Here is a 12,810-nt window from a genome sequence, read left to right as displayed (position 1 = left end):
GTGTGATATCCCACAATGCTCTACACTCACTGCGTGGAATCCATTTGCTGCTGGAGTACCTCGGTTTTTCATAAAACATCACAGAGGCAGTGCTGATTTGGGTGCAGACTTGAGTATTGATTTGATGTGGCTGTAGACAGCCCACTTACTCTGGCTGTTCCAAGCCTATTTTCAGCTTTTCATTGTGAGACTTAATTAACACATTACGTAACAATATCCTGATTTTTTTTTTATTCGTAGCCAATCTTTCCAATTCTTTGTCAAATCATAAACGCCAGAGGTCACCTTGCACACATCAAGGATCACTCTGCGCCAATGCTCTTAGCCAAAAGGCCGAGAGCCACTGCACCGTTCCTGGAAGTACTGCAATACCAGGTTCGTGCCATGGAGGTGGATGGGTCAGGCCCCCCACACACCTCCGTGGAGGTGGATGGGTCAATCCACCCCACCCACCTCCTATTTCCAAAAAGCATAGGAGAACCACCTTCCTGATCCAGGGAGAACCACTTTGGGGTCATGGTTACTCCCCTGTCAGGTCAGTTACGCATGATCTTAGCCAAAAGGCCGAGCATGTCCTGATGTTACAAGGGAAAAGGAAACAGGAGCTTGGAGTCTGAACTGTCCAAGATCACACTTCCACTGCAGCAGGGGAGCTGCTACTCAGGGTTTCACGTTTGAGTCCAGAGTGCGATGGGGAGCTGACCAGACTGTTCGCACTCCAAATTTTAGTCACAGAATGGCTGGATGCTGAATCGTTGAGTATACTCAAGGTCAAGATCGGATAGATTTTTGGGCTCTTGGAGAATCAGGGGATATGGAGATCGGGTGGGAAAGTGGAATTGAGATGGAAGATCAGCCATGATCTTATTGAATGGTGGAGCAGGCTCGAGGGGCCGTATAACCTACTCCTGTTCCTAATTCGTAAAGCAACCAAACATACCACTTCAGAACTAAAATAAGTATGGTAAAACTTAACACAGTTTGGTTCTCACAGCAGGTAAAGAAAATATGCCAACAGTTTTAAAAAACAGTTTAAGTATCCTAAATGTTTGAAATTGCTATGAAATTATCAGCGCTCTGAAGAGGTCTCCATTGCTGCACATTGTAATGTGTCAGCAGGATGCTTTATGACTGGATAACCCAGTGGCTGGACCAATGGATAAATCAGGCCTCGCCTTTCAACACTAAATTTCCATGACATTTGCAAACAATCAATGTCCCGTAAAAATAATTTGAAGTTTATGAGCGCAGTGCTGCTCGACAGTAGGATCAGACCGTGGGAACGAGTTCGCTATGTAGAACACGGCAGGAAATTGGGAAAAAAATAATTGCAATAAAAATGTATTTAAAATGAACACTCCACGCACTGTACTAAATATATCGGAGAAGGCCGAGGGTGAGAGTCAAGAATTAAGCAGCGGAGAGGACATTGGGATGAGCTGCTGTTCGTCACGAGAAAGGGTTCAGTACAAGAACGGCTGCAGGGATGGTAACCCTATCTGGCAACATCTCCACTAGCTGCCGCCTCCACACATGTTCACCACGAGTGTTGGAGGCCCAAACTGCAACAGTGCCAGGCAGTGCCTGATGGTGGGAGAAGATTCTGTGTCTGTGGTGCAGTGACACTTGTTTCTTCTTCTGCGATCAGAATCTGCACAACAAAATGGCAGCAGTCGGCAATATCTGCACGAGCAGCAAGTACGAAAACTCAATAGTTAAAACCGTTGGGAGAGGTGTTCCTGAAAAAAAAAAGAGGGTCAGCTCACCCAACATTTGAATGTGTTTAAGACAGTGGAGCCAGTTTTATCTATCAGTGGGTGGTCCGACCGCAGCAGCTGCTCGATGTCCTCGGCGAGAGGGCCGTGCCAGTTTAATAGCCAAGGCCTCACATGCACAGTACGAGTGAGCTGCGTACATGGAACCAGTGCTTACAGGCAGCTCGCCAATCGGGTGGGCGGGTGGTGGCTCCTTCATAGAGCCGAACCACAAGTTAGAGGCTTTGGAAGGGGGACAGGGACAGACTGGCAGCAGGTGAGATGATTTTTGTGCAACCAGGAGGAGCATTCACACACAGAAACCTTCCAAAAAAAGAACTTGCTGTTGCCGTTTTGGTGAGGATCTCATTGCTGCTCCTTTAAGGGTGCTCAGTGCATGTTCCAATGTTGTATCAGGGTCCTATGTAAGTCAATGTATCCTGATTCGAATGTCTTAATAAAGTGCTCGTCCGAAACAGCCAATGGGTTCTCTGGCTTCCCATTTCTAGGACCGACTAGAAATGGTGGCAAGAGCATCAGGAGCGGGAATGGGGCGGTAAGTTTTTCGAGCGCGACCGTCCCATTTCCGCCCGGCTGAGGCAATGAAAATCCAGTTAAATCCCCGAGCCATACAGACCAGGGATGACAGAGCTTTAATCCCTGCTTTGTGCTGACTTTCTCTGATTTCAGTTAAGGTGTGTTACAAATGCCCTCAATCCACTGGGTTAGGAAGAGCAACATAAACCAGGGGGAAATGGTATTCCTGGTCACTCTCCAGTGACCAATGCTAGAGGTCTGTAAGGATGGACCTCAGGAAATGACAGGATCAGGCTTTGCTGCGTTGCCCGTGGGGTTGAAATCCCTGCTAACATTCACCGTAGAAGGAAAGATTATCCAGATGCCCCCACTGGTAAACGCCATACAGATTTCGAAGACCCGAGATTTAATCCTGGTCTGTACTGAGTTAACCAACTGGAATTCGAGATGCAGGAAAAGAGGGTATACTACAAATAGTCTCAGTTTCTGCCTTCACTAGATTGATCCCTGGGATGAGAGGGTTGTCCTATGAGGAGAGATTGTATAGAATAAGAACAAAAGAAATAGAGGCAGCAGTAGGCCATAAACCCCCATCGAGCCTGATCCACCATTTAATATGATCATGGCTGATCCGATCATGGCCTCAGGACCACTTCCCTGCCCGCTCCCTGAATGGGCCTGTACTCTCTGGAGTTTAGAAGAATGAGAGGTGATCTTTTTGAAACGTACAAGATTTTGAGGGGGATTGACAGGGCAGATGCTGAGAGGCTGTTTCCCCATGGCTAGAGAGACTAGAATTGGGGGGCATAGTCTCAGGATAAGAGGTCAGCCATTTAAAACTGAGATGAGGAGGAATTTCTTCACTCAGAGAGTTGTGAATCTTTGTAATTTTCTACCCCAGAGGGCTATGGATGCTGAATCATTGAGTATATTCAAGGCTGAGATAGATAGATTTTTGGACTCTTGGGGAATCAAGGGATATGGGGATCGGGCACGAGAGTGGAGTTGAGGTCAAAGATTCTATGATTCTATCACCCAATAGCAGGCTCGAGGGGCCATATGGGCTACTGCTGCTCCTAATTTATATGTTCTTATGAATGGTCAGTTGAGGAAAGACAGCGGGATATCGGTACCTGTGGCATTTACCTAGGCATGAGTCATGGCCTTCAAGGGAGCCAAGAGATATGGGGATAGTGCAGGAAAGTGGAGCTGAGGTAGATCAGCCATGATCTTATTGAATGGCTGGGCAGGCTCGAAGGGCCAAATGGCCTACTCCTGCTCCTATTTCTTATGTTCAAGAAAGGAGGGCAGAAATGAAGAGTAAACTGAAACAGAAAAGGGGCTGCTGGAACCCTGTTACAGGCCCTAATGACCATATGAGCTGCTCAAACTTCACTCTAGTTTAGTCTGTCACCAGAACCCTCAATTTAAACTTATAACACATTGTGCTGTCCATCTTTCACTCTCGTGTAATTACAGCACTTCCTGTAACCACTTACATAGACCACAACTTTCGTCACCAATTCCAATTGCTCAGAGCACCCAACAAAATGAGAGGAAAAAGTAAACTCAGGATACACTCCTGCACCTTCACGTGCAAGTCTATAGCCTGGTAAAAGAACAGGACGCCTGGGGAATGATGCACTGTATTGTTTTGAAGTGTGTGCGCTGGATTTGGGAGCAAGGGAAAGAAACTATTGAAACCAAGTAAGGTGCCAGGATGAGTGCTTGGACAGAGCTGTCGCTTAAAAGGCAATTTTTCTGGCATGTTTCCAGACATCGACTAGAAAGGAATGTAGGTGAACTTGTACCACAATACAGCTGACCTTTAGATAATACGAGCTTTGATGCAACAAACCGAGGCCGGTACTGGAATGACTGTTTCTTAGTCACTGAAATGAAATCATCTATTTACAAAGTTAACCAACTTTACCATAGGAACACAAGTAGGGTATTGTGATATGCATTTCACTGGTTATCATCCTGGGGGGCACCACTGACCAGAAACTTCACTGGACCAGCTCCATAAATACCATGCCTACAAGGCTGGGTATTCTGCGGTGAGTGTCTCACCTTCTGATTCCTAAAGTCTTTCCACTATCTACAAGGCACAAGTCAGGTGTGTGATGGAATACCTGGATGGGTGCAGCTCCAACAACACACAAGAATCAGCCATGATCTTATTGAATGATGGTGCAGGCTCGAAGGGCCGAATTACCTACTCCTGCACCTATTTTCTATGTTTCTAAGAAGCTTGACACCATCCAGGATAAAGCACCCTGCTTGATTGGTATCCCATCCACCACCTTAAACATTCACTCCCTTGATAACCACTGCACCATGTCTGCAGTGTGTACCATCTACAAGATGTACTGTAGCAACTCCCAAACCCACACCCTCTACCACCTAGAAGGACAAGGGCAGCAGGCGCATGGGAACACCACCACCTCCAAGTTACACACCATCCTGACTTGGAAGTATATCAGCCGTTCCTTCATTGTCGCTGGGTCAAAATCCTGGAACTCCGTCCCGAACAGCACTGTGGGAGCACCTTCACCACACGGACTGCAGTAGTTCAAGGCGGCGGCTCACCACCACCTTCTCAAGGGCAACTTGGGAAGTTGCCGGCCTTGCCAGTGACGTCCACATCCCTTGAGAATGAATAAAAGTGTGGCAGTATAAGGCAAAACTGATTGCAACTTCTAATCTATTTGTTGTATTGTGTTAGCAGATGGCAGGTAACCATGGTAGCACAATGAAGAGGCAATCTGAACGTCAGATTTTGCAGTATCAGCGTGGGTGCAGGGACAAAAGGATTTTGCTGTCGTGATTTGACTACATACATTTAATGTTTTCGACTGGCCAAATGGATCGGTAACATAGCAGATTAGAAGACAGCCTTTTCATTTGTGAGCCCTGGGTTCAAACCCATTTCAGACTGATAGATTCAAGGTTTCCTCTGCAACTCCTGCCAAGTGAAAAAGGACAGTTTCAAGGTCCCTAGTGCGTGTCAGCCCACGCTGCATAACTGCTCAAAACTTAGTATGAAAAAAATAAAGACTTGCATTTCCACAGCGCCTTTCTCGACCTCAGGATGTCCCAAAGCGCTTTACAGCCAATGAAGTACTTTTTAAGTGATGTCACTATTGTAATGTGGGCAACGCAGCAGCCAATTTGCACACAGCAAGCTCCCACAAACAGCAATGTGATAATGACCAGATAATCTGTTTTAGTGATGTTGGTTGAGGGATAAAAATTGGCCAGGACACTGGGGCTAACTCCCTGCTGTTCTTCAAAATACTGCCGTGCGACCTTTTACATTCACCTGAGAGGGCAGACGGGGCCCGAGTTTAACATCTCATCCGAAAAACGGCACCTTCGACAGTGCAGCACTCCCTCAGCAGTGCATTAGAGTGTCAGCCTAGATATTTGTGCTCCAGTCTCTGGAGTGGGGCGTGAACCACAACCTGCTGACTCATGAATGGATACAATGTCATTCAGAGTGGCAGCAAATGGGACATTACATTGATGAGGTTGGGGGTAAGATACATGATTGGAACAGCACAAGAAGCTGGAAGTTGGATTTAATGCTCAGTGCATGACCAGAGTATGTTTAATTGAAATAAAGAGTTGGGAAATAAAGAAGCAATGCCTGTTTCCCAGGACTGATATTTGCAGATATGTGGTCCTGCTTTGGGCCTCCAGAAAAAATAAACAAAGATCTAAAATGAAAATCCCTGGGGAACGTTGGACTGATGAGGGTTGGAACAGTAATGAGGTCAGAGTATCTGAACTTTGTAAACAGATGATTTTATTTCAGTGACTGGGAAACAGTACATCAAATTATGCATTAAATGAGACATCTTTGTTACAGCTACTTACTGATACATTCGACATGAATGGGGCAGGTGGGGGGGGTAAAAGTCTTTGATGCGATTCCTTATATGCCTTGCGTGGAATATATAGCTCGAAGGGCAGGAAGAAAATTTTTCCCATTCCCATGCTGAGCTCTTAATTCAGTTCCCATACAGTTTCAACATCTGGCTGACCAGCATCACCAAAGCAGTCAGCCCAAGCCCTACGAGGAAATGCTGGAAAAGGTTTGTAACAGAATGGAGCTCAATAAAAGACTCAGTTACACCAACTGCACTCTGTGCAGCTAAGTAAACTGTTGGTTCGTTTTGATGTTTAAACCAATCCCATTATGGCTTTTACGGTGTTTAAGATGTGAAGGAAGGGGATCACATTTGCAGGTCACATTCATGAAAAACCCACCAACATTTGTACCTTTGTGTCAATTGGGAGCAAATCTAGAGGTTTGCTAAGTGATGCCATCAGGGATATAAAGTATGGAGCGTTAGGGTTAGAGTCTTTGCTTACATTGCATCTCATTTTTTGAAGGCTAATATTCGCCTAACTTTCTTTTTATTAAATGAGCTTCTGCAATATTCTCAGAAGAATGGCTGGCAGGCAACATGCTCTCCCAGACTGCTGGCCAAAGTGGCTCTTGAATTAGGTGGTATTTAAAAACAAACCATGCTGGCCTCAACTAAGTTAACACAAAAGATAGTACAATTAGCCTCACTGCCCTTAAGTTAGAGAGGGGAAATGAGCTCGAGTTGCTGTGCCTGATCGCAAAGCGAATGCCAGGTGATGCAGCATCAGGTCCCACTGCAATGCCCTATGTAGTGGAATAGTCTTAACTCACCATCTAGGCTCACACATGGGGAACACAAGGATGCCGGCACCAAATGTCAGCCGTGGCTCAGTGGGTAGCTCTCTCGTCTGAGTGAGAAGGATTCAAAGTCCCACTCCAGAGACTTGAGCACAAAAATCTAGGCTGACACTTCTGTGCAGTTCCGCACTGTCGGAGGTGCCGTCTTTCGCATGAGACTTTAAACCGAGGCCCCGTCTGCCCTCTCGGGCGGATGAAAAGATTCCATGGCAGTATTTTGAAGAGGAGCAAGGGAGTTCTCCCCGGTGTCCTGGCCAATATTTATCCCCTCAATCAACATCACTAAAACAGATGATCTTGTCATTATCACACTGCTGTTTGTGGGAGCTTGCTATGCACAAATTTTCTGTCGCGTTTCCTACAACAGTGACTGCACTTCAAAAAGTACTTCACTGGCTGTGAAGTACTTTGGAACGTCCGGTGGTCATGAAAGGCGCTATATAAATACAGGTCTTTCTTTCTATGAAAGCAGATCTCAACATGAGTCATCACCCTCAGGGGTGAAGAGAATAGGGATAAAACAATACAGCAGTGGAAAGTGAAAATACCCCATTTAATTTGGGATTTATCCACTCTGCTGCAAACCTCATTACATGCTGCCAGAACAGAAACCATCAGAGTCGGGGGGAAAAAAAACTGAGAAATGGCTTCGTAAGGCTTTTATTCTAAAGTGCCAGTTCAATTAAATGGGGTTAAAAGGAGAATCTCTCCAAAGGAATACTGAAAGATTTCTCAGCAGGAGCCTGGTTGAAGCCGGGAGCCAGCGAATCACAAGAGTACCTTGGCACGAGACGGGGCTAAATAGCCATATTTAGTAAAAGAGCCCAATGCTGACTCTATCAGTTGGGTATGTCTGTCTTAAATTATTGTTTATCTGGCACCACAGTTAATTCTTTCCATCCCTATTTTCTGTGGAATTTGTTCTTTCAAAGAGCTGATTTATTCACACAAATACTGAATGGTCTGGTTTCATAGCTAGGAAAATTGGAGGCAAGCACTTTAAATCATTAGATTGATCTCAGCATCAAAAATAAATAGATTTCTGCACACATGACTTGTACATGTAAAAGGATTGTCAGCAGAGACTTGATAGCCATTACTGTGGAAGTGACTGGTACGTCCAAGTTAACAGCTACAGAGATAAACCACAGCATCTAATCTTATTGGCTGCTTTTCACAGGACATGGAAAAGTAAAAAAAATACTTGACTTTATGTAGCACCTTTCACGACCACCAGAAGTCCCAAAGTGCTTTACAGTCAATGAAGTACTTTGTGAAGTGTAGTACTGTATTAAAGGAGCTGGCAGCAAGTGCAGAGTTTAAATAAACAAAATCAAACAAATGATTTCAAGGAGAAAGCTAATTCTAAATGAGAAGGCACTTACCAAAACTCCTCTCCAAATCTACCTAATTGAAAATCAACATGGTGAACTTTCTGTCCCCGATAATGCCATTTTTGGTGTTAATCATTGAACAGCTTAATCATTACTGTTGTAATCTAGACAATGCGGCAGCCAATTTGCACACAGCAAACTCCCACAAACAGCAATGTGATGATGACCAAATAATCTGTTTTAGCGATGTTGATCAACGGATAAATATTGGCCAGTAAACCAGGGAGAACACTCCTGCTCTTCTTCAAAATAGTGCCATGGGATCTTTTTGTCCACCCGAGAGCGCAAACAGGGCCTCGGTTTAATGTCTCATCTGAAAGACGGCACCTCCGACAGTGCTGTGCTCCCTCAGTACTACACTGCAGTGTCAGCCTAGATTTTTGTACTCAAGTCTTTGGAGCAGGATTTGAACCCACGACCTTCTGACTCAGAGGCGAGAGTGCTACCAACTGAGCCACAGTCTGAGCAATTCCATGATTTAGCAACATGGCTGACCACTGGAGCTAAGCCTCGGGAGCCTATTATCAGCAACAGCAGATATCGGCGACGAGGTTCAACATTGCCTCCAGTGCGCCAGCGCAGCCGTTGGCTGCCTGAGGAAGGGAGTGTTCGAAGATCAGGCCCTCAAATCTGGTAAAGTGTACATGTATGGCATTAGACCAAGATAAGATCTGAATCAGCTGAGATGCTTCCCACTTTGACACTCATCTCATGTGAAGAGTGCCAACTGAATAAGGTTCAAGTGGGCTGCCACTGCCCCGGTAAACATAACTAAACTATAGAACCAATGGGAACCTATTCAACCTTCGTCGCCGCCAGGCAAATTCCAAGGTCGTTTCATCCTCTGTCATCGAACGACAGGACACGGCGACGCTTGCGTCTGTGCACATTCAGAGGCCGAACTCCAAACCATCGTCAACATCTTCACCGAGGCGTACAAAAGTGTGGGCCTTACACTAAACATCCGTAAGACAAAGGTGCTCCACCAACCTGACCCCGCCTCACAGCACTGCCCCCGTCATCACAATCTACGGCGTGGCCTCGGACAACGTGGACCATTTTCCATATCTCTGGAGCATACTATTAGCAAGGGCAGACATCGACGCACCAACGTCAGTGTTCTCGATCAGGCCAACATCCTCAGCATCGAAGCACAGACCACACTCGACCAGCTCCGTTGAGCGGGCCACATCGTCTGCATGCCCGACACGAGATTCCCAAAGCAAGCGCTCTACTCGGAACTCCTACACAGCAAGCGAGCCCCAGGTGGACAGTGGAAACGTTTCAAGGACACCCTCAAAGCCTCCTTGATAAAATGCAACATTCCCACCGACTTCTGGGAATCCCTAGCCCAAGACCGTCTCATGTGGAGGAAGAGCATCCGGGAGGGCGCTGAGCACCTCGAGTCTCGTCACCAAGAGCATGCAGAAACGAAACGCAGGCAGCGGAAGGAGCGTGCGGAAAACCAGACTCCCCACCCACCCTTTCCTTCAACCACTGTCTGTCCCCACCTGTGACAGAGACTGCAATTCCCGTATTGGACTGTTCAGTCACCTGAGAACTCACTTTTAGAGTGGAAGCAAGTCTTCCTCGATTTTGAGGGACTGCCTATGATGATGAAACATAACTGGCTATCTTCAAGGATGGAGGAAGAAAACACGAGCGGGAATGTTCCAGCTCTGATCGTCTGAGTTAACTGATCATAGCCAGGGTGGAAATACAATCCATCTCTACATCTCTCAGATAATAAAGGAAAATAAATCTGCCAGGGTTCCTGCTCCTGACCTGCATTGGGCGACTCTGCTGAAGTGCATGTATGTAGAAACATAGAAAATAGCTGCAGGAGCAGGCCATTCGGCCCTTCAAGCCTGCACCACCATTCAATATGATCATGGCTGATCATGCAACTTCAGTACCCCATTCCTGCTTTCTCTCCATACCCCTTGATCCCTTTAGCCGTAAGGGCCACATCTAACTCCCTTTTGAATATATCTAACGAACTGGCCTCAACAACTTTGAGGTAGAGAATTCCACAGGTTCACAATTCTCTGAGTGAAGAAGTTTCTCCTCACCTCGGTCCTAAACGGCTTACCCCTTTCCTTAGACTGTGACCTCTGGTTCTGGACTTCCCCAACATCGGGAACATTCTTCCCGCATCTAACCTGTCCAATCCCGTCAGAATTTTATATGTTTCTATGAGATGCCCTCTCATTCTTCTAAATTCCAGTGCATATAAGCCTAGTCGATCCAGTCTTTCTTCATATGTCAGTCCTGCCATCCCAGGAATCAGTCTGGTGAACCTTCGCTGCACTCCCTCATTAGCAAGAATGTCCTTCCTCCGATTAGGAGACCAAAACTGTACACAATATTCAAGGTGGATAATGTGCAGTCAAATAACCGTCCGACATTCACACTCAAACCCATATACAAGAATTGGCCACTGAGACACCAGTCAGCACCTCTGACTGGGGGAGGGCGCAGAAGTTGAGAAAATGAAAATTGCAACAAAAAAAATCAATTCAAGGCAGTAATGTCAACATTTAGCAGTAAACATCTGAAAGCAATAATCACATCTCGTGATTCAGTTGTCTGAACTTATACTGCCCAAAACTTATTCTGATGCGATTATTCTTTTCGTCCATAATCTAAAGGGTTTGTAACCATGTACAGAGAGAAAGAGAGTTAACATTACATCCCTTTTGTCTCTTAAATCTCTCCTGTCTTCCACCCTATCACAGACCTTCCCTTTAGTTCTTTCCTCCCCTCGCCCTTTCACTGCCTCTGCACTTCCTTAAGAATCTGTTACATCTCGAACTTTTCCAGTTCTGACGAAGGGTCACAGATCTGAAATGTTAACTCGGTTTCTCTCTCCACAGATGCTGCCTAACCCGCTGAGATTTCCAGCATTTTCTGTTTTTATTTTAGATTCCAGCATCCGCAATATTTAGCATTTTTTAACCATGTAGTTGTGTGCTGGATAATTGTGACTAAAAGGTTGAAATGCTCCAATAGCTTATACTGAACTGGTCAAAAACAGTGGCAATCTCATTGCAAGGGAATGGCACAAGGAGTGACTGAACAGGACAAAAGGAGCAAAGAATGAGCTGTTTCTGCTGCCTCACATCACTGGAATGCACTGCACTATTTATGGCTGTTAAATATTTATCAATGGACTAGTCGCGGCAGTGAACAGGTGCTCTGTGGTGGGAATTCATATCAAGTACTTCACACACATCAAGCTGGGAGGGGAGGGGAGGGGAGGGGTGAGAACAAGAGATGCAGCAGCTAGTTTGCTAGACATGTATGGAACTTGGGAGCCCTGGCTTTGCAGCAACTCGAAGGTGGTCCAACTACACACGTGCTAGAGGTAGAGATGTCATGTTGTGACGACAGACCACAATACATCAAACCCAGGCCATCTGCTCAATGCCTGCTGTGATTACCAACACCCACAATAATTAAGGTGACAGATCAACAGAAAATGAGTTGCAAAGTTACTTGATACTCGACACTCATTAACTACATTATTGCCCCAAATTATGAGCTGAAATTACCAATACTGATTTTAATGTGGACAGACCCTCCCATTTGGGGGTGGGTTTCTTACAGATGGACTTGGGATGGCCGTAAGTCTGTAGAAAAACAGGACCGATAGCTTCCAAAGGATAAAGCAGGACATTGAGCATTCTACACCATTTGAAATAATCAACATGGATAGCATATGCAAATTAGACAGTATAAACCCAAAGGGAGTCTGATGCCGCGGGAGCAAAGCTTGAATGACTTATCACACTGTTCAACCCCCCGAGATGCATTATGACCATGAAGCACATGGCTGCGTGTGCAATTTCTTTATACACACACAGGTGCCTTCGAGGACTGGTTTTACTCAGTTTCCTGCTGCATATATTTTTTCAACTTGCTGGCAGGAGCGAGCTACACACAGCAAGCTCCTGCATCCACGATTTGCACTGAAATGATGATGTACCACTGCTGCGATATTGGGATTGAGTTCTATGTACGGGAGGGGAACACACAGAATTTACATCATGGAAACAGGCCATTCGGCCCACCTGATCTATACCAGTATTTTCCACCAATTTAAAGTACTGGATTACTTAAACACTTAATTTGCCAACAAAAATTTAAGATTTCTTGAAGAACAGAGCCTACTTTTAATTGCGGCAAAATCATTATGTGCTTTACTGAAAGGCGGGAATGATTGTTGGGATTTGGCACAGTTAGTGCTGAAGTTAACTGATATCTGAACATGTGCATGTTCAGCTCCACTGTTTTTTTTATGTGCCTAAGGGTTGTGTCAAGAAACTGGAATGACGGCCTTGTACCCTTCGGTCTGTTAGCATTCAATCGCCTCAAAACTAAAAGGCAT

General features: G+C 45.6%; 1 protein-coding gene across 5 annotated transcripts in view; it reads right to left on the bottom strand.

The window, feature by feature from the left end:
• hmg20a (high mobility group 20A) overlaps positions 1–12,810 on the bottom strand; it is a 58,527-nt gene that overhangs the window by 27,908 nt on the left and 17,809 nt on the right. Inside the window, exon 1 of one of the 5 annotated variants that reach the window (XM_070865001.1) lies at positions 4,754–4,912. The exons of the other annotated variants lie outside the window; for them this stretch is intronic. The gene's annotated coding sequence lies outside the window, so the exon portion shown is untranslated. Of the gene's footprint in view, positions 1–4,753; positions 4,913–12,810 lie in introns of those variants that run through there. 5 annotated transcript variants of the gene reach the window in all.

Source organism: Pristiophorus japonicus, chromosome 21 (genome assembly GCF_044704955.1).
Source record: "Pristiophorus japonicus isolate sPriJap1 chromosome 21, sPriJap1.hap1, whole genome shotgun sequence".
Classification (NCBI taxonomy): Eukaryota; Metazoa; Chordata; class Chondrichthyes; family Pristiophoridae; genus Pristiophorus; species Pristiophorus japonicus.
Note: the sequence above shows the minus strand (reverse complement) of the source record. Positions and strands in the feature narration are given on the sequence as shown.